At 39.4% G+C, this 26,556-nt stretch overlaps 1 long non-coding RNA gene across 1 annotated transcript in view; it reads left to right on the forward strand.

Annotated features, from left to right (window-relative positions):
• LOC134758062 (uncharacterized) overlaps positions 1-26,556 on the forward strand; it is a 105,080-nt gene that overhangs the window by 15,335 nt on the left and 63,189 nt on the right. The window contains exon 4 of the long non-coding RNA XR_010132868.1: positions 804-926. This is a non-coding gene — a long non-coding RNA (uncharacterized lncRNA). The remainder of the gene's footprint in view (positions 1-803; positions 927-26,556) is intronic.

The raw sequence follows: 26,556 nt of genomic DNA on the forward strand, positions 1-26,556 counted from the left end.
TCCCAGGTGTATTCCTGGAAATCTCAGTGGCCAAAGAGGTGGCTGTCATGCTGTTTCAAGTCAGATTCAGGTACAAGAGGTTTTATTAAGGAAATTTTCTTAGTAGAAAATGGTAAGGGTATATGAAGGCAGGATAAAGAAGAGAAAATTCCTGGTCAAAGCTGCAATTTCAGATGAAGTGCCAGCCTTGGGCCACAGAGAGCTTAGAGCATAAATTACATGTCAGAATTTGTCCACTCCCACAGCAAGGGAGCTGGGCAAAAGCAACATTGTGCCAGTCATTGGTTACAGCTTGCCTTGGTCAGTGGGATGTAAACCCTGGCTCTCGATAGGCACGGCAGCCCTGTTAGCTCCAAGGCAATCCTCTGAAGAAGGTTGCAGATACAAACTTTGCAGCAAAAGGAAGAAGTAGTTGGGGGCTGGGCACACAGCATTTGGTAGAGCGGATCTGAAAGGGCTGCATGGTGTTCCCTGCCCATTCCTAAGTGTCCAAAATGTTGGGTCTCTATGATTGGCAACCCCAATAAGCACCATGCTTTTGAGCCAGGGAGGAGAGATTTACCAAAAGAGGGACTATCATGTTGCTCTTTTGAAGAAGAAAGAAGTGATGGGCAGACAAAATCTGTATAGCTTCAGCTGATTTGGACTTACCAAATTTGACCCCAAGCAAGTTGCATTAAGGTCCGATAAACACACACTTAGAAAAGGACAGTTGCATTTACTGAGCACCTAATACTGTTTTGTCAACAGCTTTATTGTAGTATAATTTGCATACAATAATGGCACACATTTAATGTGCACAGTGTGATAAATTTTGACATATCTATACATCCATGAAGCCGGCACCACAATCAAGATAATGAACATCTCGCTTACCCCAGAAGTTTCCTGTGCCCTCTCACTCCTCCGTATTCCTCCATCCTCAGGTAATCACTCATATACTTTCTATCACTATAGATTATTAAATATTTTCTAAAATGTTATATAAATAGAATCCTAGAGTATATACTCTCCTTTGTCTGTTGTATTTATTTTGAGATTAATTCATGTTGGTTTCTGCATCAGTCGTTCATTCCTTTTTATTGCTGGGTAGCATTCTGTTGTAAAGATATACCACAATTTGTTTGTCTGTTCACCTGTTGATGGCCTCTAACACTTTTACATGTCATGTTGCATTTATATATCATATTCTTTTCACACTACTGTGAGGTAAGTCTTATTATGCCCATTTAAGGGAAGATGCGTTTAGACTTCAGAGAGAGAAACTAAGTTACCTAATTGCTCAGCTAATAAGAAACAGAGCTTAGATCTCTGTTTTTTAACTCAATAAAGCCTATGTTTTTTTTCTTACTTCACCATCTTTCTAAGCACAGATCTGCACACAAAGTTAGATACTCATTAGATGATTTTTATCTACTCTAATTAGCACAACTTACATATTCAGAAAAGCTTCTCCAATTTTATATGCTTACTTTCAGCTTTGATGCTGTATTTATACCACAGTTGGGAAATAACCTATTTTCTTCTCTCTTTTCTGTTCAAAATAATAAACCAGAAGAATTCAGTATCCAAAATTTGGTCGTTTTTACTCTACTATACTGAACGATTAGTCCGTTTTACTGTCATGCCAAACAGCTCACACTTTAACAAATCAACACTAAGTGTGCTCTATTCAGATGCCTTGAAATTTCAAAGTAAAATGGCAAATGATACTAGATGAAAAACATTAAGAATTTCAGCAGATTTTGCAGTGATGAAACTTTGTCTTACCTCTTAGAAAATGCCGTTGCGCTGACTTTAGTGCCTTAAACTTCTAAATTGCATTTGACTTACATGTTTTCACTTGTGTATGTACAGTCTCCCCAATTCAATTGTGAACTCTTTGAGATCATCTAGCAAGCCAACTCTCTATAAAATCTGTATGTCCAAGTTCAAAGCTCTAACTCCACTCAACCCAGATGGTATACATTCAAATCCTGTTGGCCTAACATTTTCAAATGGAAAGAATACAAATAGAAAGATTTTACCTGAATTATAGAAGCCTCATAAAGCAGTGAGAGCCTAGAGGCTAAGGAGTCATGGGGAAGTTAAATAAAGTCTTAGTCATGAAGATCCTGTTGAAGCTCTGTCTGTATCCCCTAAGTGCTTGCCTCTGTAGTCAGCTTACTGAAAACCCTTTAATTCTCTCCACCTAAGGTCATTTCTCTGTCTTTGGAAGCAAGCTTGGCCAGCATGCAGGGCAGGCTAGAAGTGCAGAAAGGTTAATGCTCCAGGAATCAATCCTAAACCAATAACAGAAAGTTGGTAGATAAGTACCTTAGCACCTTTGCTTCTGGGAAGGGGTAATTCTAAAGCTGTTCTACTTTGTTTTGAGTTCCCCCAGTGAGTTGGGTTCTGTTACCCACAGCAGTCACCTGCTCAATAAATCACCCTTTATTATCTTCCTTCTCTGTCTCATGTCTCAGTTTTTCTCCCTCTGTGTCTTGGGATCACTTCTCAAATAAATTTCTTGCACCAAAATCCCTGTCTCAGAGGCTAATACGGGGGAAAGCCAAAGACAGACGTTAACCACCATGGCACGTCTATAGCATATTGGGTTAAATATTTTATATACATTAATCCATTCAATCCCCATAATGAAGATAAGAGGTGGGTATTTTTATTCTTATTTGATGAATAAATGAAGTCTGAAAAGTTAAGAAATTTACCCATGTTTACACTTTATGTGGCAAAGTCAGGTGCCCCACGCCCCCAAGTGAGTGAATCCCAACCCTATGTTTTGTATGTTTGTTTTTTTGGTGTTTTTGAGACACAGTCTTTCTCTATCACCCAGGCTGGAGTGCAGTGGTGTGATCTTGGCTCACTGCAACCTCTGCCTCCTGGGTTTAAGAGATTCTCATGCCTCAGCCTCCCAAGTAGCTGGGATTACAGGCGCCCACCACCACGCCCAGCTAATTTTTGTATTTTTAGTAGAGACAGGGTTTCACCATGTTGGCCAGGCTGGTCTCCAACTCCTGACCTCAGGTGATCTGCCCGCCTTGGCCTCCCAAAGTGCTGGGATTACAGGCGTGAGCGACCATGCCCAGCCTCAACCCTATGTTTTACACACTATAAAAACTCTCAGGCTAGCTCCCTTGGAATTGTGGAGTACGGAATTAACCCAACCTCACCTGTTAGCACTGGAAAATATCAACATCTTTTTCTTATATTTATGATAGTGCCCAGGAAAGGACTGGGTAAATTACAGCTCCCAGTAAAAGCTGGTTAAATTGCAAGGATTTTTTCTTTATTTGTTGTGACTCTTGTGAAACCTTCACCAGCAATTTAGAATGAACATTGGCTTTGCTAGCTGTGTTTGCAGAAGTAATATCAAAATGATATCCTATTCATGTTTCTGCAAGAGTAATGTCTACCATTCATTCTGGCCTCACTGATGGTGTGCTGATAAAATTACTATAAGTGAACATTCTCATTCTGTGCCTCTCATTATTGAGGAAGGAAACTCAAGGAGTTCCAAATATATTTTATTTTTTTAATATGATAACATGCACACACAATTTTCCTCATTCTTGAATATATGCAATTTATCTATCAGAGTAGGTTTCATTTTTTATGCACTTGCATTTATTCCTTTCTCTTCCATGTGTCAGAGAGAAGGGATTGTAATCACTGAAGGAGCATTTGTATAATAAAAGTGATCTCTGCAATTCCTTCAGAGAAGAGGGTGAATAAATAATCTGTACATTCTTAATGCATTGCTCCAAATATGAGTTTCAATTTGCACAGAAGTTTCAATAAATTGTTTTGTGTCCCTAAAGACCTCCAGATGCCTCATGGGATACATTGTAAAGGATTCCATTTAGAAAGAATTTTGCTTGTGAGTAATATATTCTCTATACTTTTCTTCCCTCTGTTAATGCCTAATGACATTGAATAATACAATCACTTTTTTCTTTTAATAAGTGATAGATACAACATGAACTTCAGTCTAAAATTTCTGAATTGTTCAGAATTCATCAACAACTTTTCATTCAAGGATTTCAAAGCACAGCATACAACAAAAATTGAGGTCAAATTGTGATGTGGTTTGGCTCTGTGTTTTCACCCAAATCTCATGGTGAATTGGGATTTTGAGTGTTGGAGGCAGGGCCTGGTGGGAGGTGACTGGACCATAGAGGTGGTTATAATGGCTTCGCACCATCCCCCAAGTGCTATCTTGTGATAGAGTTCTCACATGATCTGGTTGTTTGAAAGTGTGTAGCATCTTCCCCTTCTCTCTCTCTCTCTCTCTCTCTCTCTCTCTCTCTCTCTCTCCTGCCATCCATAAGAAGACGTGCTTGCTTCCCCTTCACCTCTGCAATGATTGTAAATTTCCTTAGGCCTCCCCAGCCATGCCTCCTGTACAGCCTGCGAAACTGTGAGCCAATTAAATCTCTTTTCTTCATAAATTACCCAGTCTCAGGTAGTTCTTTATAACACTGTGAGAATGGACTAACACAAATTGTAACTTGAATTTGTATAATAATTAACTTTGCATTTAATAAGTAATGCACACTACACTAAGTTTTATGTATTTTATCTTTACAATATTCCTATGATGTGGGTACTATACTCATTTTATTGATAAGCAAACTGAGGTTGAGAAAGGATGCTTTGCAGGAGGTCACACAATTGTTACAGTGTTTAAATATTAATCACAAGTTTTGTCATTTTATACCTTTTTAATCAGTACTGTATAGACATTCCCCTGCAGGTTAGCCTAAATGTCAAATAATTTCTCTCTAATAGTTGGTACTTGTTCTGAAGGCGTTAAATAGCTTTTGATTTTCATTATGTTGCTGAAGGTTTTACATAATACTTTGCTTGAATTATTATAAAAGGAACGGCAGTTAACATTGTTGTTACATCTCAATCAATGTTAACCAATTCAACTTAGACAATAACATCAAATTCTTCATGTTTTTGTTGCTTTGGTGGTTTAGAAGGGTTCTGAAACTCTTTACATACATATGCCAATGATTCATTTCTGGATTCATTGTGCTGGTAGTATGGATGAGACATGCTGTTTTAAACATAAATTAATTACAATGGGCAGAATAAATAAAGATTCTACCTCTTAAATTTATTTATTTATTTTATTATGATGATGATTTTTTTGAGATTGAGTCTTGCTCTGTTGCCCAGGCTGGAGTGCAATGGCATGATCTCGGCTTACTGCAACTTTCACCTCCCGGATTCAAGTGATTTTCTGCCTTAGCCTTCTGAGTAGCTGGGACTACAGGTGTGCATCACTACACCCAGCTAATTTTTTTTGTATTTTTAGTAGAGACAGGGTTTTGCCATGTTGGCCAGGCTGGTCTCGAACTCCTGACCTCAGGTAATCCACCTGTCTCAGCCTCCCAAAGTGATGGGATTATAGGTATGAGCCAACATGCCCAACCTACCTCTTAAATTTAAGTAATTTTTTTAGCTTAAGGATGTTATGAAGCTTCAAGTCTGTTATCTAGGAAGCTTATAACACTCTTACGTTAATAGAGTATCATTTTTGTAATTGTTTATAAAATTTCATGTGAAAAATGGGAAAGAAGGGAGCCAAAATGTTTTAAAAAAATCTTTTTGGACCTCTAACCTGTGCCAGGCATATTCCAAGGTGTTAATTACTTCCTTTGCATTGTGGTAACAGCTTGAGAAGTGGAGTGCTGATAGTCCACATCCATTTTATCAAGGTTATGCGAGGTCAAGAAATTTGCCCAAGTTGAAGTCACTTGGAAGTGTCACAGTGGGGATTTTTTTTACTTTAAAAAAATTTTTAAATTTTTTTCTTTATGATTTTTTAATGCGTGTGTATTTTTAGTAGAGACAGGGTTTTGCCATATTGCCCAGGCTGGTCTTGAACTTCTGAGCTCAAACAATCTGCCTCAGCCTCCCAAAGTGCTGGGATTACAGTTATGAGCTACTGCACCTGGTCCGGTGTGGGAATTTTAATCATGGACAGTCTAACTTCACAGTGCAGGCCTTTTCTGTTTCAGCATATCCCAAAACATGGATGACACAAACCAGTAATTACAGAGATGATAATTGGTGCTATGTGAAAATTACGTTTTTATATGGGCCAAATGAATTTGGTTAACAATAGGTGGAACAAAGTTAACCATATTTCTTTACTATAGGATTTCTCAGAGCCCATAATATGCTAATTCACAAACTAAATCTGAGTTATGGCAGGCTCCTAGGATTCTAACCCCCTAGCCTACCTGTCCTATCTGATCTTCCACTGAGTGAGGGTGGGATTTGTGAAACTGATGGGATAGCACTCCTGTGAGTAGGCTATATGATGTAGCAAAAGTGAAGGATCACAAATCAGTTGACTTTGCATTAGTCAAAAAGGAGAATCTCCTGTGTGGGCCTGACTGAATAAGAGGGACTGGGCTCTTCACGCTGACCTTGAAGAACAGACAGCTAAGTGCGACTGCCTGTGGAGAGAGTACACCTCTCTCTGCTGGGGGCCTCAGTTCAGCCTCTACCAGGAGCTGAATTCTACCATATGAGCTTGAAGGAGGACCCTGAATTCCAGAAAAGAACATAGCTAACACCATGATTTCACCCCTGTTAGACTCTGAGCAGAGCACCCAGCCAAGCCAAGCTTGGACTCCTGACCTAGATAAAAAATGGTTGTTTTAAGCTGCTAAGTTTGTGGTGATGTGTTATGCAGCATAGAAAACTCATATGGGGATATAACATTTTGTTTTCAAGAAATCTTTCTTTTTTTCCCCAGAATATCTTATGGGACTGGTGTTCCATATGGGACTTTGGGAAATGCTGTGTTTTTATGGCATTCTTTTCTCCTTCAGAGAAAGACTGATGGTTAGACACAGCCTCTGCTACCAGGAATGGTTGGAGCTTGTGATTAAGAGGAGAAGGGATGCATGTCCCTTTGGTGAACCTGGCCTCCATGTGGGATGAAGGTTGAAGTTGATGAGTTAGTGAGGTGAGGTTGACTTGATGGTTGGTAGTGAGGTGAGGTGAGGTTGAGTGGGATGGTAGTGAAGGTTTAGTTGATGAGTTAGCAATGTTTAGTGAGAGTGGTGGTTAATTTTATGTGTCCACTTGACTGGGCTACGAGGTGCCCAGATATTTGGTGAAATATTATTTCTTGGTGTATCTGTGAGGGTATTTCTAGATGAGACTGACATTTGAATTGGTGGACTGAGTAAAGCAGATTGCCCTCATTAGTTTGGGCAGGCTTCATCAAATCTGTTGAGAAGGCCTAATAAGATGAAAGGCTGCAGCAGAAAAAAATCTCCTTCTCTGTCTGTTTTCAAACTGGAACATCAGTCTCCTGTTGCTTTTGGTCTTGGGTCTCCAACTTGCCTATTGCAGATCTTTGAATTTTCAGTTTCCATAATCATGCAAGCCAATTCCTTATAGTAAATCTATATCTATAGTTGTATCTCTTATTGGTTCTATTTCTCTGGAGAACCTAGACTAATACAGCTGGGTTCACAGTGACAGAGAGTGGTAGGCACCTGGAGTCATGAGTGGGCTACTCAGATAGGTCCTCACATTGTGATATTTATCCTGGGGAATTATCACAGCCAAGGCACTTCCCTTCTCATCCTTACCAATTATGAAATTCACGCTATCAATGTCCCAGAATTGATGAATGATTCCTTCCAAAAACACTAAAAGAAGGAAATCAAAGTGCCCACAATTTACAATGATGAACACCATCTTTTGAGTGGGTCTTATTGGGCCATCTTCCCCTTACAAAACGTCACATTTGTGATGTTTTAGATATGGGTAGTAAGAAAGAAGGGCACATCCTAAACAACATCTAGGTTTCTGGCATGTTAATAGAATGGCTGATTCACAGTGGCCATTCCTGAGAAAGGATCTCAGTTAAGTGGAGAAAGATCATTAGTTAAGTCATGCTGAACTTGAGATGCTTTTGAAACATCCAAAAAAAAAAAAAAAGGGGAGCTGTTGAGATCTGCCTGGGCAACAAAGTGAGACCCTGCCTCTACAAAACATAAAAAAGTTAGCTGAGCATGCATACCTGTCATCCTAGCTACACTGGAGGCTGAGGCAGAAGGGTTGATTGAGCCTAGCAGTTTGAGGATGCAGTAAGCTGTGTTCACACCACTTCATTTCAGCCTGTGTGACAGAACAAGACCCTGTCTCAAAACAACAACAACAACCAAAAAAAAACCTGTTAAAATTAAATATGTATTAAATATGTGGTCTCTCCCAGGCTGAGCATATATATATGTGTGTGTGTGTGTGTGTGTGTGTGTGTGTGTGTGCGCGCTCCATCTGCATAAAGATAATAATTGAACCTATGATCATGAATGAGATTATCCAAGGAGGGGGATCAAAAGAGAGGCCCTAAGATTCCTGAGGAATTCCTATGGCTGATGGGCTGGTAAAGGAGGATGAGCCTGAAAAGATGACAAGAACCTTTTGTAAAAGCATAAGAAGATAGAGTTTGAGTTCCTACTTGAAGGATAATTAAGCTTCTGACTATAGATATCAGTAGGAAGGACATTCAGGGATAGAGGGAAGATAATGAGCTAAATCATTCAGGGCAAAGTGAGTAGGGCAGATGAAGGCAAGGGCAAGTTACATAGTTTGATTGTTGAGGCTGAGAAAGAGAGAACTAAAAAAGGAGATAATTGCCTTATGACAAGCAGCCTGAAATGCCATTGTACAGATTTGTATTCATCCAGCAGACTTGTGGTTTTGAAACTCAGGAGGCCAGGTGTTGGTGCTCTGCACCTCCTGCCCGCACATCACTGTGGCACCTTTGCTGCTATCTTTTCATGTGTGGCTAACATAGTATTTTGAGACATGAAGTTGTTATCTATAGAGTCACAGATATGAATCTATATTATGTTTCCTCTGTGTGTTTCCTTTAGCTCGAATAAGAATATGCTGTATACAGTCATGGCCTGTTTTGTTTTTCCATAGTGAAGGCCACAGGTTGGAAACTCAAATTACCTAGAAGGATGAGACAGGGAACGTAAACAGGTCAAGTGGACGAGGTGCAAGAGAACCAGGAGATGATGAGGTCTGTAGTAAACCGAAGAGCCACTTTTCTCCTTTAAAGGATTCAAATCTAACTTAAACAACAAAACCAAACACTGTGCAAGCCACACAATGCTTGTCTGTGCGCTGTAGTCAGCCCCAGGGCCACCTGTTTATGACCCCTTGATGAAATTTTGGAGGAATTGGGTGAAGAAGATAATAGAAAAGTAAAAAGACTAAAACTTACAGGTATACATACCAAAATGTGCTAAAGAAGTAAGGGGGAGCATATGATTTCCTCTCCCCATCCCCCAAGATTAGAGGTATCCCTCCACATTGAGGAGGGGTTGGAGAGACCAAAGGGAAGTTTAGAAGTGCCTGAATCCTGGGGCTACCTGGGAGGTAGTAAAGCCTCAGGACAATGGCTGTCCATGAACAGACACAGCATGGAAGCAGCAGAGACCCTGTGCACTGGAAGGGCCAGGTGGGCAGGAAGAGTGTGAGGGTAATGGATGCTAATTCCTTGGTCCCACACATCACTGAGAAACCAGGAAAGCCTCTATATTGTTGAGACTTTCGGCTCAGATGAGGATCACAGCACCATGGCTCAACCCTGGGAATGTGGGAGAGGTCACGAATTAGACTGAGATTTTCTTTCCTCCTAAAAAAAAAAAAAAAAAGAGGGACAATCAGAAATTAAGCTGTTATTTTAAAAATACAAATACAGATATATGACAAATTTTACCAACCTGGGTCTAAGGCCCAAGATTCATGTCTGTTATGTACATTCTGGAGTTCTACAGAAAAATTATCTGGAAATAAACTGAATTCACTGCTGTGAGTGACCAGTTACCCTGATTTGCCAGGGCTCTCTCAGTCTTTCAAACCTAAAATGCTAAAGCTGGGGAAGTTCCAAGCAAAGCAAGACAAACTGATTTCTCTATCACTGCCAATGAAGCACTAGCAAATTCCTGCCCTGAACAAGGGTAGGTTTTTGAAGAGGAGAGTGTTATGATCAGAGCTGTGTTTTGAGATCAATCTACTTGCCATGTGTATAATGAGTGGGAAGAGAAAAGAGGCCCTGAGACCAGTTCAAGTTGGGCAGTGGCTCTGATGAGAGAGAGAGGGGGTCTGGATTAGGAAAGAGGGTGTCAGAACATAGAGTAGAGGCAAGATTCAGATGATGCTGTAGTGATAAGTGGTTATGTCACCAAACTGGGGGATGTGGAGTCAGGTTTTGGTGACTAAATAAAACCTTAGCCATACTGGCTGATTTTTAGGCAGTATCTCCATCAGGCTATGCCAGTAGTTCTCAACCAAGGAGAGACATTTGGCAATGACTAGATGTTGTTGGTTATCTCAACTGGCGAATGCTACTGGTATCTCATAGGTAGAGGCCAGAGATGTGTATAAACATTGTACAACACACAGGACAGCCCTCACAAGCAAGAATTATCCATCCCTAAGCGTCAACCATGCTGAAATTGAGAAATGCTAAGCTATGTGAACCTGTATGAGAAACACATTACTATTATTATATAGAGCATATATTCTGGGTCTATGTAATGATGTATGCTCTTACAGAAAATATTTGTCACATTAGACAATGAACTTTTTCAAGTCAGATATTTTTGTCTCTGATTTTCCGAAAACTAGTACATAATAGATGCTGAAAAATTGTTCAATGACTGAAGAACAATAGCCATCAGTTTTTTGAGCTGTTACCATGTGTCAGGAACTTCTTTATAATTGCATGCAGTGTTCATAACAACCCTTAGTGTTAGGGTTATGATCCCCTCATTTTATGGATAAAAATCTGACGATCAGAGAGGTAAGTCACTTACTATTAGGTTGATGCAAAAGTAATTGCGGTTTTTGCCATTACTTTTGCACCAACCTTGTAGTAACAAAAGGAGCCAGTACTGAAACCCTTGCATATCTGACTCTGATGTTTATTTTGCTAACCACAACACTGAACCAACTCTGTTTTAACCTGGGTCCAAATTGTATTGGCCATATTCAAATTTCCAATTACCCGAATGCTCTAATAAGGCCTTTATAAGCTTCATAAACTATCCTCTCCTCTTTATTTTTTTGTTTGTTTATTGCCACTCTCTAAACTTGCTATTGCCATATGCACATTGAGTTTATAACTGTACCACATTAGTCAGGAACATTCTTTTTTTATAGCAGAAACATTTCTAGATGTAGTCCTGGGATTTATGTGTTAATATTACCAGTTGGATAGTATATTTGATATTATTTTAGTAGATAAGAAATCCTTGATGATAACAGTGAGCAAAAATTGCCACTCCTCTTCCCATTAAAAAAAATCTCATTCTATTATTTTGGGGTGAAATGTAACCCAGTGCATTTTCATTTTATTCACTGCTTATATTGTTCTCTCAGTAAATTTATTCAGGAAAGAAAAAGAAATTTAACTGAGATGGGGAAAATGCAACAGCAATGTACAGTCAGCTCTAAAGAATGTATACTGTCGTTTACCACTGTTAGGCTGTCTGATGGTTGATTGCTTTCTGAAAGCTCTAAAAACAGGAGATCAATATGCTGCAAAAGCCTGTTTTAGCATTGCAGGAATTTTTAACCTCACTATACTGCTATCGGTACGTGGCTAGAATAGACTAATCCTGCAAATAGTTCATAGAAACCCCTCCACATTTTTTACCATCTGGTCCCAACCTAACTTTTCCATCTCATCTTCTGTCTCCATCTACACTCCTGTCTCACAAGATCAAATATCATTGACTGAATGTGCCCTAAATATCCACCTACCTGGATGTTCAGGTCTTTTGGTCTAAAGCGTTCTACTCTCCTAGGTGAAGACCAGTTAGTTCTTCAAAGCCAAATTCAAATACCACACCAAATATGAGGCCTTTCCTCACCTGGTTCTCTCTAACCAGCAATCGTTCACTCACTCACTCAACACATTTTTATTGAGCCCTACCTATGTCAGGTACTGTTGAGAAAGTGGCAAATAAAACAGATATGGTTGCAACCCTCCTTGAGCTTATGGCCAACAGCAACCCAGAAACATTAATTACTGACTTTCCTGGATTCCCACACTGTTGCTTTTTGTCTCTATTTATGTTCTATCACGTCTTTATTATTTTTTATCATGGGCCTACCCCTGAGCATCATAAACAATTCTGTGTCTTATTAATCTTTGCATTTTCTCAGTCCCATCCAAACCTGTCACATGGTAGACACTCAGTAGACTTCTGTGCAGTAGGATTAGATTTTCTATGCGATACCTGAAATAGTACAGTAAATCAATTACATAATTCTATGGTTCCAGTTTAACTAATTTATTTATTTTTCATTTTTTTGAGACATGGTCTTGCTCTGTCACTGAGGCTGGAGTGCAGTGGCATCAACCTGGCTCACTGCAGCCTTGACCTCCTGGACTCAAATAAGCCTCTCACCTCAGCCTCCAAAGTAGCTGAGACCACAGATGTGTGCCACCACACCTGGCTAATTTTTAAAATTTCGTAGAGAAGAGGTTATGTTACCATATGTTACCAGGCTGGTCTTGAACTCCTAGGCTCAAGTGATCCTCCCACCTCAGTCTCCAAAAGCACTGGGATTATAGGTAGGAGCCACCATGCCTGGCCGACTTTTATTTTTCTAATACTGGTCTCTCTTTTCTCTTTAACTGTTGCCCTGGATTTAAGCAGAAAAATAAGCCAATAGTTTTGTCTATTCAAGGTCCCTTGTTTTTTTTCTGATTTAAAATGCCCCAAAATTTAAACTTGATTTATTCTAATCTGTGCTACTCAATACACATGGCCACTGAGCACCTAAAATGTGATTAGTCTGAATTGATCTTTGCTGTAAATGAAATCCAATGGAATATGCACTGGATTTTAAAGATGTAAAATATCTGATTAGTACTTTTGTATTGATTATATATTAAAATTATAGAATATTGATTATATTGGGTTAAATAAACTATAGTATTAAAATTTTTACCTGTTTAATTTTACATTCTCAAATGTGGTTACCAGAAGGTTTTTAATTGTATGCATGGCTTGCATGACGTTTCTATTGGACAGAGCTGCTCTAGATGCTTATCCTTCCCCTTCTCTGGCTTTTCTTCCCCGAGCAGTTGCTATAAGGGGGATCCTATCTCATTCTGGTATTTGGGTGACAGTCCTTAATGCTGTCTTTGCCTGTAGCTAGCTTGTTGCACTTTGGAGTCCAAAGGTCGTATCTGCTAGGCACATAGGAAGACAAAAGGGTCTAGATTCTTGGCCTTTTTTTTTTTTTTTTTTTTGGTCTCCCTTAAGACTATACCTGTTAGCAGGGCTTTCCACTTTCCTTCCTGGAAATATCTGGTTGTGTATCACTTCTGTCTCCATCTCTGCAGCAATTGGTCTCAGCTTCTTAGCCCAATCTTCATGGCAGAAGAGCTGTAAATGGGGAAACCAACTTCCTCCCAAGAAGCAAAATGCAGTTTGATATTTCAAACTGTCATTTCCTTCATATATGTTGATTGCTTGAGTGAAAAACTCAAAACATTGAGCCATAGCTTGAGTTCATCACATGGGAAATAAAACTTAGTTTCTGTCAAAGTCTCACTCACTTTCAAGACCAGAGGAGTTTTCAAAGAGGATGCTGCAATAAGCCTCACAAGAACATAGGCTTTCTTGTAAACCACTCACTGGGTAAGTGTTAGTTTTGCAGACCCAGAGTAGTCCCTTAGTAAACCCAGCCATTTATAATTTCCCCAGGATTTAAAATCTCAAGCTGTGAGAATTCTCAGTTTTCACTTGTGACGGGACAGAATGGAAAGATTTCCTCTATGACTACTGGTTCTATATATTTCATGCCACTCTGGGCTCCAGTTTACATTCTAATTTAACAATTCAGTGTGCAAAATTTCCTTCTTTTAATACCCCACCTATCACTAGGTTGTAGCTTCAAATAGGCCATCATTATCAAAGCTTCTTGGTGAATCCCTTTGAAAATACTGTTAAGCAGTCGCCATTCTATTTTGTAAAATGTCAAATGATTGTCCATGGATGCTTACTCTGCCCTTTCAATGACTAATCTGTGTAATCTGTAGTCCTGTCAATGAGCTGTTTTTCTCCTCCCGGGCCCTGTTGTTGTTCATCCTATTTCCCTCCCTGGCAAATGTGACAGTTGTAGCTGTTGTTATTTTTCTCAAATGAGTTTAAATTGTGAATTACATCAGTTCATCACAGCCAAAGCAAACCTCTTTTTAATTGCAGATCTCAAATGTCCCCCCTCTAAATTAAAATAAAATGCACAAAATGCTGCCAACTGTTTTTCCGACTCTTCCAAAATGGAGTATATCCAAAATGCTACTGATGGATTGAGCCACATTAAGACATATAAACATTTAAAATCACTTACAACTTTTTTGCTGTTAGGGGAAAATGTTCACATTTTAGTTGTGGGGGTTGCCTGTGAGGATGAATGTGAGTCTGTTGATTGCCATTTGTGTCCCTTTGAAGTAAAAAAGAGTTTTGCCAAATTTCAATAATTCACCATGGAGATTCCTGTGGGTTTGTAGTCAGATGTAAGTGGCTGCATTGCCTTTGAGAAAGGACATTGAGGATGTCCATTTTAATAGCTGTGTAACCTTGGGCTTGTCCTTTAACTTCTGTGAACTTCATCATCATCATTCGTAGACTTTGAATGGCGATATATGCCTTGCAGAATTTGGGGAATAATTATAAATAATGAATGTAAAGTGCTTGACTTGAATAGGTGCTCAACAATGAAGCTGTTATCAAGATCCACAGAGTGACAGCATCCAAATGTCACACGATAAGCAGGCCCCTGAGCCTTTTGGGTTTCATGAACCAAAATAATTTCAAATATTTTTGTTTTTAAATTAAATTTAGTTTTTAATATTTGTATGGATTCAGAGGGTACCCGAGCAGTTTTGAATTGTGGGTATATTTGTTCAGTGGCAAAGTCTGGGCTCTTAGTGTACCCATCACCCAAGCAGTGAACATTGTACCCAATTTCAATTTTTTTTTTTAATGGAACTGATATAAAGTTGACAAAATTTACTTTTATTTTCTTAAGTGAAGGCAACAAAGAAGCAAAGCCAACTAAATTCTTATCATTCTTGCAAAAGAAAGAAATTTAGCAACAACAACAAAAAGGGAAGGACAAAATCTGAGAAAATAATATGACCCTTTAAATTAAATAAATGTAGATTCATGACAAAAGTTTTAAATTTTTCATTTCAGCATGAACGAAAAAAATTCATTCTTATTGTTGAGCTGCGGAATACCCAGGAAAGGCTGGAACCCATTTCTTTGTTCATGTGTTTGTCCAAATCCTGTGTTTCTCTCCATTGACTCTTGTTTTCTGAATGACCAACATATTAGAACCATATCTTATAAGGGAAATGGGATGATGGTGAGCTTCTTTTTCCCATGGAGGCTAAGTTTAAATTATTTTCTTTCAGATGCACCCTGCCAGGCTCTGTTGCTTTCTGATCTATTTTCAGTGGCTCTTCATCTGACCTGAAAACATGCATGGGTGCTTGTTCACTGATGTTCCCATCTGTACAGATCTGCTCATAGTCTCAGATTTAACAAGCCTTATTTTATCACTTTCATTTTCACTTCCTATTTGCAGAATATCACAAGTGAACTCCCTGAAGATTCTATCATCTTTGGTTTTGTTTACTATTTCTTTAGAAATGATGGTGGCCCCAGATATTTGTTTCTCCTCTATGGCTTGAAATGATCCATTTCTTAATTTTTAAGGATGTAAATCCTACAAAGTTGGACATTTGGTTCAACATATGTATCAAGAGCCAAAGAATGCATTCTGTAACCATATGCGATTGTGTTCCATAAGAAAGGAAGACTTTGAGGAAGAATGTCATATTGTTATAGAATTAGAATTTGGAATTTAAAGTTAGCTTTATAAACAATAGACCAAGACCTTCTGCTTTAGACTGGAAAATTGTCTAAGGAGGAAAAAGACCTGCCAACAGTCACGTAGATATTAGACCTGGGATAGATGATGACGTGATTTGGCTGTGTCCCTACCCAAACTCATCTTGATTTGTAGTACCCATAATCCCCATATGTCATGGGAGGGGCCAGGTGGAGATAATTGCATCATGGGGGCTGTTTTCCCCATCCTGTTCTTGTGATAGTGAGTTAGTTAGCAAGTTAGTTCTAACGAGATCTGATGGTTTTATAAGGGGCTTTTCCCCTTTTGCTTGGCACTTCTCGTTGCTGCTGCCACGTGAAGAAGGACGGGTTTGCTTCCCCTTGATTGTAACATATTGTAAGTTTCTTGAGGCTTCCCCAATCATGCTGAACTGTGAGCCAATTAAACCTCTTTCCTTTATAAATTACCCAGTCTGGGCTATGTCTTTATTACTATGCAGCATGAGAATAGACTAATACAGATGACTATAGAACTATATTGTGAAGGATATTGTATTACTGATTGAGCTGTTACAGAATGTTTCCTATTCTATCATTACTTAACTAGTAAGGTGCTTAGGGTTTTGGGTTATGACTTATCTATGATGTATGTGTGATTGTCATGAAATTTAAAGACATGAAATGCTTTTAAACTGAAATAATAATTATAGGACACAGTCAAGAAGAGAAATAGCCACAGAGGCATGAATATTCCATTTGTACCCTGAACCCAATTTCTGGTTAGATTTTAGGCATATTCACTCCATGGGGAGATAGTACCCAGAAATGGCTGCTTCAGTGCCAAAAATACTAGAGTTTGAACCCTGGCTCAAAAAATTATTTTTTCTATGAACTTCAATGATTGCTTAACCTCTTTAAGTTTTAGTTTCTAATTTCTAAAATAGCAATGCTAACCTCAGAATTTTTTTTACAGAAGCTAGTATTGTGATAATAAACAAGTAGAATGTATTCATTCATTGAAGTAAGATTATATCTTGAAGGTTACTGCTCTGAATAATGTTTTCATTAACAAGATATTAACAGAGCTTTTGAAGGTCAAAGTTAGGTGATCATATATGACAAAATTACAGGGAAAATTACGTTAAAAGTTTGAACAAAATGAAATATGTGGTGAAGCCGTACAGCATGGTTCATGGCATCATGTATAATGATATATGGTAATAATGGTATATGACAGGGGTCAGGAAACTACAACCTAAGGGCCCACTACCAGTTTGTGTAAATAAAGTTTTATTGGAACACTGCTATGCCCATTTATTTACATATTGTCTATAAATATGCTGCTTTTGTGCTACAACACTAGAGTTGAATAGTTGTGACAGAGATTATATGGCCCACAAAGTCTAAAGTACTTACAACCTGGACTTTTGCAGAAAATGTTTGACAATTCCTGGTATATAATGATGCTGATACTATGGGTTCTTTTTCTCTCTCACTGAGAAAGCAGCACAGCACCAAGCATCCTTTATATTTCCTTAGCATTGACTGCAGTGTCTTGCTCTGCATTCTGCACATGTTAAGCAATCTACACATTCTATGGTGTGTTTTGCTGTCAATTTCCTATAACTTTAACAAAAATAAATTATTACATAGGATAGTGCTATGGTTTGAATATTTGTCTCCTCCAAAATTCATGTTGAAATTTAATCCCCAATGTGGTATCATTGAGAAGTGAGGACTTTAAAAAGGGATTGGGTCATGAAGGTGTTGCCCTCATGAATGGATTAATGTATTCATGAATTCATAGATTCATGTGTTAATGGATTAATGAATTATTAAGTGAGTGGAAGTGGTGGCTTTATAAGATGAGGAAGAGAGATCTGAGGTAGCACACTCAGCTCCCTCACCATGTGATGCCCTACATTGCCTTGGGACTCTGCAGAGAGTCCCAGCTGGCAAGAAGGCACTCATCAGATGCCGTCCCTTGACTCCAGACTTCTCAGCCTCCATATTTGTAAGAAATAAATTCCTTTCTTTATGAATTACCTAGGTTTAGGTATTCTGTTATAAGCAACAAAACAATGGGTAAGACAGATAGTTAAGGTGGACAAAGTATCTTCCAGGATGGGTGTTATGAAGAGCTATTTCCATTCCTAAAATCTGGTTCACAAAACACTTATCCTAGCACAGACCTTTTGGGTTTAGTTCAGTGATTCTCAAACTTGAACATACAACAGAATTTCCTGCTGGTCTGGTAAGAACACATAGATGGGTCCATCCCTAGATATATGATTCAATAGAGGCAGTGTAGGGCCTGAGAATTTGCATTTGTAACAATTTCCCAGTGATGCTGAGGCTGGTGGTTCATGAATCACCTTTGGGGACTTCCACATCTGAACTGCACAGATTGATAGAATCATAACCTCCACAAGGGGCTAGACATATGTAATTTATACATTTAAGTATATCCAGCTTCTATCACGGGGCCTGGCCCATGTTTACCCAGCACTCAATATGTATCTGTCAAGTGGATGAATAAAAAGCCACTGCCTGCTTGGCTGCCAACCTGGTAGGTGAGAGACTTGGTTTGAAAGCTCTGCCTTTGGTTGTGCCAATGACTGTGAAAAAATATCTAGAAACTTAAGAAAATCTACATGGAACTCCTTGTGGTATGCCCTGAAATACAGACTATAGAGGAAATATTTTAGTGCCTCTACAGGATACATGGTCTCTGTTGCACCTACTGAATTCTGCCACCATAGCAAGAGAGCCACCATAGACAATATGTAATGAATGGGTATGGTTGTGCTCAAAGCAGGCATTGAGCCAGATTGTTTGCTGACTTCTCTTTTAAACCATGAATTTTAAATGATTGCATAGTATAGATGGTACATACATGGACACATGTACCATCATTGCCCTTTAATAAATTTTATTGTTTTATAATATACATATAGAGAATTGTATTTATTGTCTGTTGCAGTTTGATGAATTTTGTCAACTGGGTATATCCGTGTGACCAGTACCCAGGGTGTAATTGCCTTTTGGTAGATCGGAATTGTTTCTAATTTGGGACTTTTACTAAAGAATCTATTATGAGCATAGTACCTGTTATACTTTATTTTATTACTACATCTGCACTTTGGTTGTATTAGTTTTCTGTTCCTTCTATAATAAATTACCATGTACTTGGTGGCTTCAATAAATACAAATTTATTATCTTACAGTTTTGCAAGTCTGAAACCTGGGTTAAAGCCAAGGTGTTGGCAGGGCTGTGGTCTTTTCTGGAGGGTGTCAGGGAGAATCTGTTTCCATGCCTTTTCCAGCTTCTATAGGACACTGACATTCCATGGCTTATGGCTCTTTTTTCCAACTTCAAAGCCAATAACCTTGCTTCTCTCTGATCATCCTTCCATAGTCACATCTCTCTGAACCACAGGAAAAATTCTTTGATTTTAAGGACTCATGAGATTGAATTGGACCTATTGAAGAATCCAAGATTTTCTACCCTCATCAAGATTCTTAATATAATCACACTTGCCTTTTGTCTCATAATGTATTTACAGGTTCTGAGGACTAAGGTGTGAATATTTGATGGGGGATTGGATATTAGTCTGCCTAGCACGTTGGTTATATGAATTAATCAACAAAGACTACTCTAGTTTGTAGGAAAGCTGAGTTCCAAGATTTTTGCCAAATTTACTTTTTCAAATTTTTGGAACAATAAAAAAATACACAGTAGCATAATCAGTTAGCTAACATAGATGATCTGAATAATAGATACCCTTGTAATGAAAATATATATTAAGGTACCATTTACTCTTTCAGTGTAATGAAACAAAACCTAGCCTACTCAGGTAGAGCATAAGCTGTATGCTATGTAGCTCTCCAACAGAAGACATTCTTTAGATTGCTGTCTATCTGTTGACCAACACACTCTCTGACAATAACTCCTTTATGTCCTCTCCTTTCACTTGACGATCTCTTTTGCACTCTTTGCCTTCTCATCACACATCATTTTTCATGTGATTGTTTGTTGGAGACTCATATACAGATGCTCTGTCTGGTCTCTAATGGGGCAAAAACACACAGGACAGAAACACACAGCCTGGGTGTATTTTCTACTCTGAGATCACAAGCCTGAACATTATCATCTTTTTGAACATCTTCCCAAGGGATAGTGCAAAGGGAAAAAGGGCAGAGTTTCTCAATTGTAAGAACTAATTTCAAAAAGCTCTGCAAGGGTCTTTAGATAGCTGTTGGTTAGAGACTCACTCCCCAACCAAGATCACTCTAAATGGAAAGAAAATAAATGGAAGTGCATTCAGAGAATGCGGCCTGACCTTCTGGGGTAGTAAGAGGCCTTGTAGGAGGGATGGCTATAGAAGGTTTAGCTGTTCAGTCTAAGACAAAGAAAACCCAAAGTCGGTTAGAGGAAGGGGATAGAAGAGCTGTCTTTAAACATCTAATGAAGTATAACATGAAAGGGGGCTTATGCTGGTTTTGGAGAAAACTAAAGTAGCAGTTTTCAAACTTCAGTTGTTCATTTGCATCGCTTGGGAAGATTCTGAATGCAGATTCCTAGTCTCCACTTACTGAAGGTTCTGAAAGGGGGTGGGACATAAAGCCAAATTTTGAACAAAGTGCCACAGTTGATACTGATAGAGGTGTTTCAAAGATGTTATATGTATATATTCATCAGATGTTTATTGAGCATTTTCAATATGACAGGAACTGTTACAAGAGTGAGGATATACAACTGAATAAAACATACTAGCTTCCTGTCCTCAAGGGGCTTATATTCTAGAGGGGGAAGGTAGACAATGAACAAATCCATTAAGAAAATGTATAGTATGTCAGAGAGCGATAAGTGAAAAGAAAAAAAAAAGCAGGAAAAGGAGCTAGGAAGTACTGGGGAGAGGAGTGAAGTTGATTTTTAAATAAGTGAACTTAGAGTAATTTTTTTTTTTTTTGAGACAGTCTCACTTTGTCACCCAGGCTGGAGTACTGTGATGTGATCTCAGATCATTGCAGCATTGACCTCCTGGGCCCAAGTGATCCTCCCACCTCAGCTCCCCACGTAGCTGGGAACAGGCATGCGCCACCATGCCTGGCTAATCTTTATAGTTTTTATAGAGATGGGGTCTCACTTTGTTGCCCAGGCTGGTCTTGAACCTGAGCTCAAGCACTCTTCCTGTCTCAACTTCCCAAAATGCCAGGATTACAGATGGGAGCCACCACACCCAGCCATTTTTTTTTTTTTTTTTTTTTGAGACAAAATCTTACTTTGTCACTCTGGCTGGAGTACAGCAGCATGATCATAGCTCATTGTAGCCTCAAACTCCTGGGCTCAAGGGATTCGCCTGTCTCAGACTCCTGAGGAACTGAGAGTACAGGCACACAGCACCATGCTGAGCTAGTTTTTAATTTTTTGTAGAAATGAGGTCTCATTATGTTGCCCAGGCTGGTCTTGAACTCCTGGGCTCAAGCAATATTCTCACCTCTGCCTCTCAAAACACTGGGATTATAGTCATAAACCACTGCATCCAGCCGGGTAATTTAAATTAAGGAACTGAATGAAGGAAGGGAGAGAATAAGATATGTGGTTTCTGGAGGAAAAGTGTCCTATGCAGAGGGAGCAGCAAGTGCAAAATAATTTCAGGAGATGTGCGCTTAAGGAGTAGTAAGATGCCAGTGTGACCTTGCAAACTGAGCAGGGAGGAGTTAGCTGGGACTATCTGTGAGGTGAGATACTCTGTTTATTCAACAGGGACATGAGGGAGGGCAGACTCCTTTGGAAAAGCAATTGATATATTTATTCTAAGAAGAAAGAACTTCAAGCTATCTTGGGAAGTTTGCATTCAAGTGCATTGGTATGTCTGTTGTAGGGAGAATTCAAATATTTGGTTGGTGGTTGAACCAAGCCACTGGTTTTCAAACCTGGCTGTGCCTCATAATCACCTGGGGAGGTAGAGGTGCACATTTGCTCTAACAGCATTTTTTTTTTTTTTGTCTTTGGCTAATTATCTCTCCACGATTTGAAGTTTTGATGGTACTGATAATTGAAATACCTCTCTTTCCACGGCCAAGAAACAGAGATATAACCCAAGTCAAGTTAGTCACATTCTTTCTATTGGAATTTAATCAATTTAATCTTGACTAGAGTGACACATGCATGGATAACAGTAGGGGCCAATTCTTTTTTACTATGACTTGTGGAGAAGCCATCCTTTAAGTTTTGTTTCCCAGACTCCCATAACTCTCCTTTCCAAGGTCTGAATTTTAAGCATTTTCTTTCATTCTGAGAGCCACACTATAAACTTCCAAAATATTTATTTTCCCCTTAAACAGGCTAGAGTTGTTTTTTACTGCTCTCACGACAACAAAAAGACAGGTCTGATACAGAGATTCACAAAAATACATATTTCCAGGTATCACTCTGATTCCATTGAATAAGATATTCAGGGACAACATTCTAAGATTTAGTATTTTGAAAGGCTTTTTTGGTAATGCTGATTCAGTTCTGGTCCTGCAAAATACAGGCTGAAAATCCTGGACTTGATGCTTCAGACATATCCCTGCCATGAACTGCTGTGCCTTCTGGCTGATTTGGATAAAGATGGTCCAATTCTGATGCTGATTGTATTTCTCTCCTTCCCTCTGGTAGTCATTCTCCTCCCAACCGGGTTCATTAGCTAGTGAAAACTCAAGTCAAGTGAAAAAATTGTCTGGACCTCTATGTTAAGAGCCATGTGTAGATAAGAGTCAAAGGAAGGAATGTTTGCAGGAATTGCCACTCTGCCAGGGTCTGGCTTTGGGAGGTTGGGTAACAGTTTCCTGTAACTTCATGTACTTGTGGAGAGCACACTTTCCAATTGTGTTTCAGGAAAACCTATGTTTTCTAAGAAAGGTACAAGGGGGCTATTGTGGTATATATGTATATGCTTATTTACTTATTTATTTTCAGTTTGTTCTATGCCTTCTGCCTCTCAATGCTTACATTGGGAGTCCCACAAGGGCAGTGTCTTAGTCTGTTTTCTTTTGCTTTAACAGAATACCACAGACTGGGTAAATTATAAACAATGGAGGTTTAATTTGGTTCGAGGTTCTTGAGGCTAGGAAGTCCAAAAGCATGGTCCTGGCATCTGGTAAGAGTCATCCCATGGTGGAAGGTGGAGTGAGCACACAAGACAGAGAGAGGCACCAGGGGCTGAACTTACTTTAAGAGGTGGGGCCCAATCTCTTATTAAGCCCCACCTCTTAACATTGTTGCATTGGAGATTACGTTCCCAACATGTGAATTTTGGGGAGTCACATTCAAACCATAGCAGGCAGGGACCTTTTCAATTTTGTTTCCCTCTGTATGCTCAGCTTCTAGAATAGTTTCTAGCTCTTAGGAAGCTTTCATTAAGTAGTTTTAGAGTGAATTAATTTTTAAAACATCAGAACTTTACAGAGGTTTTACCAATGGTTCTGTTATTAAATATTATTTTGAAAGCCTCTCCACTATAGCAGTATTGTTCAAACCCAGTGCTACAGACAAGCTACATCAGAATTATCCAAGGAACTTAAGATGTAGTTTCCTGAGATGTTCCTGAAGGGGTTGTTTCAGTGAGGCTGGGGATTCGTATGGTATGTTTATGATTGTTACTACTATGATTGATGTTATTACTGTAGTGATGGCTGTTTTGAATTTGCAAGGTTTAAATGCACTTGACTAGATGATTGCCAAAGTCTCTCCCTGCACTGACATCCTAACAGGATGGTTCTGGTGAGAAAAATAAGCTGGGACTTCACCTAAGTGGCCCTGAAATTCCTTCCTCTCAAAATTTGGCTCTCTTCACAAGGGGTTGCTATATTGCCTCAGAGGATTTTGCTTCCTTGCTTTAGGGATGGGGAAAAGAAATCCCCTGAAATAATTTCAGGGCTTTGGGATTAAAAAAAAAGAAAAGGCAAGCAGAAGGGGGCAACTTCATATTCCTCTTGGGACTCTGGGATTTCTCCAAGATAGTAGGAGTTCTTGTTTATTAAAATGTCTTAGGTATGCTTCTCTTTTGTGGCAGGCACTATGGATTAGGCGGCAAAGAAGGTAGACAGATTTTCTGCTCCACAGAGCTTACGTCTTGTGGAGGAGACAGATGTTAGATAAACAATGGCATAAATTGGGATTTAAATTACTATCAAGACCAATTCCTTATTTGGGAATATAGCAGTTGAAAAGGCGGAATTAAGTATTTATTCTTAGTAGTTCTTATATGAACTATATTTTAAAATAACCAAAAAGCCCAAGGTGATCAAGGAAAGTTTACTTTTGTGTGTGAAAAAAATCTTACCAATAAAGGAGAAAGGAGTGACAGAATCCACAACTCACTATTTTATTTCCCTTAAATAAATAATGGATGCAGGCTACACATCAATGAATGGAGCCATTAAAAGGAAAGTTTGTGGGGAAATTGGCAATGAAGGAATTAGGCTATTACATTCCTACTGTTACCTAGCATTTATTGTCTCAGTATTCTGGAGGCCAGAAGTCCAATATCTGGCAGCACTGTGCTCCCTCCAGGGATTTTAGGGGAAAATTCGTTTCTTGCCTCTTCTAGATTCTTGGTTGCTGCCCTAGTGTTTCTTGGCTTGTGGCTACATCACCGCAGTCTCTGTCTTCATCTTCATAAGACCTCTGTGCTTCTCTTTCAAACTCCCTCTGCCTCTGTCCTGTGAGAATACATATGATTGCACATGCAATCCACCAAGATATCTAGGGTAAATTCCTCTTCTTAAGATGCTCAAGTGAATCACATCTTTTGCCATGTAAGGTAAGATTCATAACTGAGGACTGGGATGTGGACATATCTTTTTGAGGGGCGCCATTCACTCCACCACATGTGTCTTCCAGTGGGATGCACTGTGAAGCACATAGCCTCATTTGCAATCTTTCCTTGACAGAAAAGCTTTTCTGTGTTTAACCAAACCGTTGGAGCTTATAATCATTTATAGAAAATATTGGAGATAGAGAAATAAATGAGATAATCCAGGCATAGTGGCTAGCTCCTGTAATCCTAGGGCTCTAGGAGGCCAAAGCAGGAGGATCACTTGAGGCCAGCCTGGGCAAACTAGAAAGACCCAATCTCTAAAAAATTTAAATTTAAATTTAAAAAAGAGCAAGAGAAAGTGAAATGACTTTCTAATCAGGTAAACACAAAATATGGAATGTTCTACAGGATAATTGACTTTTTTGTGTGCTAATCAATGGCATGGAACAAGGTGAAAGTGGGCTGTTCTAGATTACAAGATTTAAAGACACAGCAACCAAGTTTTCTTGTGGACCCTATATGAATACTTATTAGACCAAACTAGCTCTAAAAAGACATCTTTGAAATGATAGAGTAATTTGATTTAGAACTGGGTGTGAGTTGGTACTTAGGAATTGGAATGAATTTGATTAGCAGTGACAATGGCATTGTAGTTGTGTCAAGTACTTCTTGTGTCCTGTGTCACATCCTCTCAGTCCACCTTTTCACCCCAGCTGTTGCAGCTACCCCTAGTGTTGCCCAGGTAAAGCCTGATAGCACCTTCCCTAAACTTCACCACATGCCTTTCTTTCTGCTCTGGGTGCCTGTTCCCCTATAGGACACCTGTGGTAACTGTTCCAGCTATTCTGTCTCTTTCTGAAGCATTCCACTGTCAATCTGGGAGTGTAAGAGTTAATGCCTCGTGGGGTGATTCCTGACCAGTGGGTAGGAGAATCAGTGGATAAATACTTCCCATTGTGGTCACTCAATAAATGATCTAAATTGCATTCTACAGCTCCTCTGAGAGTCCTCAGCAGAACCCAGCCCCATGTGCCCATGGAATTGGTTCTCTGAGAATGCATAATGCATCCTTGGGTAGGCTTTCCCTCCTTCCCTGTTTCACTCTTCTCAGCCCCACACTCCTTGGGATCACTTCCCAAAGTAACAACTTACAAACAAGCCCCTGTTTCCGGCTCTACTTTTAGGGGGAATCCAGGCTGAGATAGTGGTTTTGTTTAAAAAAAACTATCAGGCTGGGTGTGGTGGCTCATGCCTGCAATCTCAGTACTTTGGGAGGCTGAGGTGGGTGGCTCACCTTAGGTCAGGAGTTTGAGAAAAGACTGGCCAACATGGTGAAAACTTATCTAAAAATACAAAAATTAGCCGGGATTGGTGGTACATGCCTATAGTCCCAGCTGTTCGGGAGACTGAGACAGGAGAATCACTTGAACCCAGGAGGCGGAGGTTGCAGTGAGCCAAGATTGCACCACTGCACTCCGGCCTGGGTCCAGCCGGAGTGACAGAGTGAGACTCTCAAATATAACAATAATAATAGTTTTTAAAAAACAGCTGATTTTTTTTTTTGAGATGGAGTCTCACTCTTGTTGCCCAGGCTGGAGTGCAATGGCGCGATCTTGGCTCACCACAACCTCCACCTTCCGGGTTCAAGTGATTATCCTGCCTCAGCCTCCTGAGTAGCTGGGATTACAGATATGCACCGCCATGCCTGGCTAATTTTTGTGTTTTTAGTAGAGACAGGGTTTCTCCATGCTGGTCAGGCTGGTCTCGAACTCCCAACCTCAGGTGATCTGCCTGCCTCGGTCTCTCAAAGTGCTGGG

Source organism: Gorilla gorilla, chromosome 2, assembly GCF_029281585.2.
Source record: "Gorilla gorilla gorilla isolate KB3781 chromosome 2, NHGRI_mGorGor1-v2.1_pri, whole genome shotgun sequence".
Lineage (NCBI taxonomy): Eukaryota > Metazoa > Chordata > Mammalia > Primates > Hominidae > Gorilla > Gorilla gorilla.